The following is a 5,454-nucleotide window of genomic DNA, read 5'->3' as shown; positions in this document are numbered from 1 at the left end:
TAGCCTCCCTTGCTATTAGGGGGAAAAAAAAAAAAGGAGGCTGGGCATAATGGTTCATGCCTATAATACCAGCACTTTGGGGAGGCCAAGGCAGGAAGATTGCTTGAGGCCAGGAGTTTGAGACCAGATTAGGTAACATAGCAAGACTCTGTTTCTACAAAAAACTTGAAAGATTAGCCAGGTGTGGTGGTGTGCATCTCTAGTCCCAGCTACTCGGGAGGCTGAGGTGGAGGATCACTTGAGCCCAGGAGGTCGAGGCTACAGTGAGCTATAAAAGGGCTACTGCACTCCAGCCTGGGTGACAGAGCAAGTCCTTCCTCAAAAACAAACAATCCTTCCCCCCAAAAAACACCAGAAAAACAAAACCGCACTCATACAAAAGAAAAATACGAGTTGATGGGTGCAGCACACCAACATGGCACAAATATACATATGTAACAAACCTGCACGTTATGCACATGTACCCTAGAACTTAAAGTATAATAAAAAATAAAAAATAATAAAAAAATAAAAACAAAAAACAAAAAACAAAAAAAAAAATTCTTACTCTGATGATATAGTTTAATTTTCTCAGACAGGGAATGGTTTGTATATACAGCGGAAGCTACTAGCCAATTATGGACAGAAAGAAAGGCTACAGATCAAAAACCTTTGATGCTAGTTGTTACCTAGGTAGGTATTCCAAGTTCGTAAGTAAGGAGACAACCACACTGTCTGAAATTCAATTCCCTAAATTTGCTTATACAGAAACTTTTGTGGTTACTGCAAGCTCCGTCTTCACTGTAAAGTGGGAATCCATTTAGTAAGTGGACCTACAGGCTCTGTTCTTCCATCTTGGTGAGCTGTGTTAAAACAAAACAAAAATGTGTTAAAAGTTGAGAGCCTCATATCTTACTCAGCCACCAATAAAGAATGGCAGATGCACCCCAGGTACTTGCCAAAGATTACAATTCTGAGCTCACTGCCACTAAATATTTATTAAAATGTTAGTGCAGAGAACAACCCAGAGTTGTTTAAAATGCATGCAGTCCACCTGAGCTCCCAGATACGACGAAATCCATCCGTAGGCTAGGTCTAGTTAGCAGACAACCCAGTGTTTCAGCTGGACTATGTTGCCTTCCCCACACCCACCACAGTTTCAGTAGAATTACATTTACCGTATCTTATGCCTTAGTGAGACTCCATCATTTCTATGGGAAAACAGAACCCCTCTACCGGATGTTGGGTTTGTTATGCAAATTATTTATTATGTCATACATCCTACGGCCCATCCATGGTGGAAATATAAGTAATCATGGTTTACGTGTTTTGCTTTATTGCTGAATTCACTTTGTTGCATACTTGATTTCTAGATTCCTTTTCCCCACTTTCAATTTATTTTCTCTTTCTAGTATTTTACACATCCTGGGAATCTGTCTGAAATCCTTTCTACAAAGTTTCTAGAGTCCTGTGGGACTTGGCATTTAGTAGGCGTATAGTAAATATTTGTTGAATAAAAGTGGAAGATACAGAAATTAAAATGAAAACATTCATTTCACCCTCACTTGGGTTCTCTCAACACTTCAGGATAAAGTTGGTGCTCATGATTCTGCATACACTCATTGATCATGAATTGCTCTTGCGCTGCAAGAGTAGGGCTCCTTTATCTTACTTCGTTATCTGCTCCTTGAGGGCAGAGAGCATAACATCTACTTTTGTGTACTTTGAACAGTGCTCTGCACACAGCAGGTACTCTATATGCAAATTAAATGAATGACCCACAGCCTGGATGTGCGACCCACCTTTTTGGGAGTGAGAAGGTCACTACCCCATTGTCCAGCTGTTATTATCTAAAGCTAACAGCACTTGGTGTTCCCATTTATATTAGCTCATTCACTTTGGGTAATACTGCCCACAGTAGAGATGGTAGGTTCTAGTTTTTTTCTTCTAGGCACACATGGTGGACATCTGTTGCCTCTGCCTCCCCAGCATCTACTTCCCCTTCTGCTATTAATGCCACCACCATTCTTCTTTGGAAATGAATGCTGCCCCACTCTCAGTGCATGTGGCTTAGATGGGTTATGGGTGCATGATCCAGGCCTGGCCAATTACAGCATTCCATCCTCCTGGCCAGAGTGATTGGTTCAAGGATGAAGTCATGACCAAAGCCATGACCCAATAACTCAGTTCCAAATATTGTGTTGAAACTGTTGAACTAAGAAGTTCTTTTTCTTGGCCAGATGTGGTGGCTCATGCCTGTAATCCCAGCACTTTGGGAGGGTTAGGTGGGTGGATCACTTCAGGTCAGGAGTTCGAGACCAGCTTGGCCAACATCGTGAAACCCCCATCTATACTAAAAAAAAAAAATACAAAAGTTAGCCAGTCATGGTGGTGTGCACCTGTAATCCCAGCTGCCCAGCTGAGGCAGAAGAATCACTCGAACCCAGGAGGCAGAGGTTGTGGTGAGCTGAGATCTTACCACTGCACTCCAGCCTGGGTGACACAGTGAGACTGTTTAAAAAAAAAAAAAGCTTTCTTCTTGTTGAGTTTACCAAGGCAATAGGCTATATAACCCTCTAGCTGTCAAAGGTACCTCACTGAAAAACCCAATTAAATGAACAAACATTAAGCATAGAAGAGCCTAGAGATGAATAAAAAATTAGCCTTGATGACAATGGACACTGGATCCAACTGTACCTGAACATCAGTTTTTTTAATCTTTTTTTTTTGAGACGGAGTCTCGCTCTGTCGCCCAGACTGGAGTGCAGTGGCCGGATCTCAGCTCACTGCAAGCTCCACCTCCCGGGTTCATGCCATTCTCCTGCCTCAGCCTCCCGAGTAGCTGGGACTATAGGCGTCCGCCACCTCGCCCGGCTCGTTTTTTTTTGTATTTTTTTTTAGTAGAGACGGAGTTTCACCGGGTTAGCCAGGATGGTCTCGATCTCCTGACCTCGTGATTTGCCTGCCTCGGCCTCCCAAAGTGCTGGGATTACAGGCTTGAGCCACCGCGCCCGGCCTGAACATCAGTTTTAATTGAGTTTTCTGTCAGTGCAATTAAAAGAATTTTTTTTTTTTTTTTTTTTTTTTTGGGAAACGGAGTCTCGCTCTGTTGTCCAGGCTGGAGTGTAGTGATGCAATCTTGGCTCACTGCAACCTCCGCCTCCCAGGTTCAAGTGATTCTCCTGCCTCAGCCTCCTGAGGAGCTGGAATTACAGGTACCCACCACCATGCCTGGCTAATTTTTGTTTTGGTATTTTTAGTAGAGACAGGGTTTCACTATGTTAGACAGGCTGGTCTTGAACTCCTGATCTCTGGCGATCCACCCACCTCAGCCTCCCAAAGTGCTGGGATTACAAGCATGAGCCACCGCGCCCAGCTGCAATTAAAAGAATTTTAACTAACAGGGTTCTATTTTCATTATGTGGTTTCCTCACAGACCAGCTGAAGTCTCAAAGGCCATAATCATAGGCCCTGTGCTTACAGAACAACACTGTGGCTGAGAACCAAAATATTTGTGTAAACTTATCCTGCATTTACCATGGTTCAATTAAAAATAATTTTAAATTCTTGGCCAGGCACAGTGGCTCACGCCTGTAATCCCAGCGCTTTGGAAGGCTGGGGTGGGAGAATTGCTTCAGGCCAGGAGCTTAAGACCAGCCTGCACAACAAAGTGAGACCCCGTCTCTACTAAAAATAAATAAATAAATAATTTAAACCCTCCTACAACATGGGAAAGGTGAAAACTAGGCTGTGTGAGAAAAGTTCTAGACACAGGTGTCTAAGTGTGGTGAGCAGGGTGTTAAAAGCTGTTCAATGTGGCACAGAGGCTTGTGCTGTAGGTGGTATGGAAATATTTTGATGGAATTCTGCTTTGATATGATGCCATTCACTTTTTTGAAGGCAAAATGGGGTGAGGAGAGGAGGCTGCTGGGGATAGGGAAGCTAACCATAGGGAATTATGGAGGGGTATCTAAGAATAGTGTTACTTCCTTTAGTCTAGGTAATGTTTTCACTTCTGTCACCCACCAATAACCTATTATGATTTGTCCAACACAAGGAACATCCTACATTCTAATGCAAGCCCAGAAAAAAAGACAGAAATAACCCTGGGTCATTGTGGGAGTTCTTTTTTGAAGGAGGCTGAGGTTGGGAAAAGTAATCCTTCCCTAGGAATAGATCATAAAGGGGACCTGCTAAGTCCAGATGGGTACCCAGGACTTCTTCAGGCTGTCTAAGACCAGCGCTTCTCTCTTCTTTAGGTCAGTTCTTTCTCAGTTCTCCACTCACCACGTTTTGTCCAAAGAGCTCTGCTAGTTCTTGCGACAAGGTTTATGTTGAATGGGTTCCAGTGGTGAGGTCACCCTCATGGAAGGTTTCCATATATGACATGCCTCTGCTGCTACGCCCAAGAGCTTTCCCAAGCCCGTTTCACTGATGCTGTCCAAGAATAAGGTCTGGCTGGATTCCCATATTGAAGGGGCAATGAAGTTTTGGTTTCTGAAAATAGAAGGTATTGTTCTTTTTGTCCAGTTATAAAAGCAATACATGTTCTTTGTAGTACATTTGAAAAAATTCAAAAAAGGGTATGGGGGAAAAATGAACAGTCATCCCATAATTCTGTCACCTATGATAACTAATATTAATATTTTAATGTACTTCTTATTTATAGTTTTTCTGAATACATGTATTTATGTATATTTTAGGAAGGTAGCATTGCAGTGTGGTTGAGTGTGGGTTTGGAAGTCTGACATTATTCATTTGGAGTTCTGTGACCTTGGGCAACTTAAATTCTTTAAGTCTTACTTCCTTCAACAATAAAGTTAGTTGATTCTTAATTTAGTCCTCGGTCAGTATCAAATTATTTTAACTTACAGGTTTATAATAAGCATTATCTGGTAATAAAATTTTCCCCAACATTCTCTCTTTCAATTTTTAAATGGTTATTTCACATATCCTAGATGAATTTTAGAATAATCTTTCAAGTTAAAAAATTGTATTTTTTGGTAGACTTGCATTTAAATTTTTGGATTCAAGAACAAGTGGCATCTTTAAAACATTCAGTCTTTCTCTCATAGAATACTGATAGTGTTTCTGTCTTTCCATTTATTTTCTGCATGTTCCTCTGAAAAGCTTAGAGGTTTTCTTCATACAAGGCTTGCACATTTCCTGTTAACTTTGTTCCAAAGTATTTTATATTTTTAGTTGCTAGGTGCTGAATTAGATTGTTTTTTTCCCCAATCACAAATGGCTATTACCTGTACTGGAAAGCTATTTTCAAAGCTTTAAAATGCATCCTTTAGTGAACAACCTTGTGCCTTTCTCTTATTAGGTCTGACTGTTTTTTCAGAGTTTATTATCTTCAGATTTCTAGGTAGATAATTAGTTTGCAGCCCAAACCTGTCCGCTTTCCAGTAGTATACTCTTTTTTTTTTTTTTTTTTGAGGCAGAGTCTCACTCTGTCGCCGGGGCTGGAGT

General features: G+C 41.3%; 1 long non-coding RNA gene across 1 annotated transcript; it reads right to left on the bottom strand.

Moving 5' to 3' along the window:
* Nucleotides 1–540: 540 nt before the first annotated feature.
* LOC115894300 lies at nucleotides 541–4,944 on the bottom strand. The gene is made up of 2 exons (XR_004054399.1): nucleotides 4,267–4,944; nucleotides 541–842 (listed from the first exon to the last, which is right to left on the bottom strand). It is a non-coding gene; the product is annotated as an uncharacterized LOC115894300 (long non-coding RNA).
* Nucleotides 4,945–5,454: the final 510 nt, after the last annotated feature.

Source organism: Rhinopithecus roxellana, chromosome 17 (genome assembly GCF_007565055.1).
Source record: "Rhinopithecus roxellana isolate Shanxi Qingling chromosome 17, ASM756505v1, whole genome shotgun sequence".
NCBI classification, from domain to species: domain Eukaryota; kingdom Metazoa; phylum Chordata; class Mammalia; order Primates; family Cercopithecidae; genus Rhinopithecus; species Rhinopithecus roxellana.
This window is presented reverse-complemented; position numbering and strand designations above follow the sequence as displayed.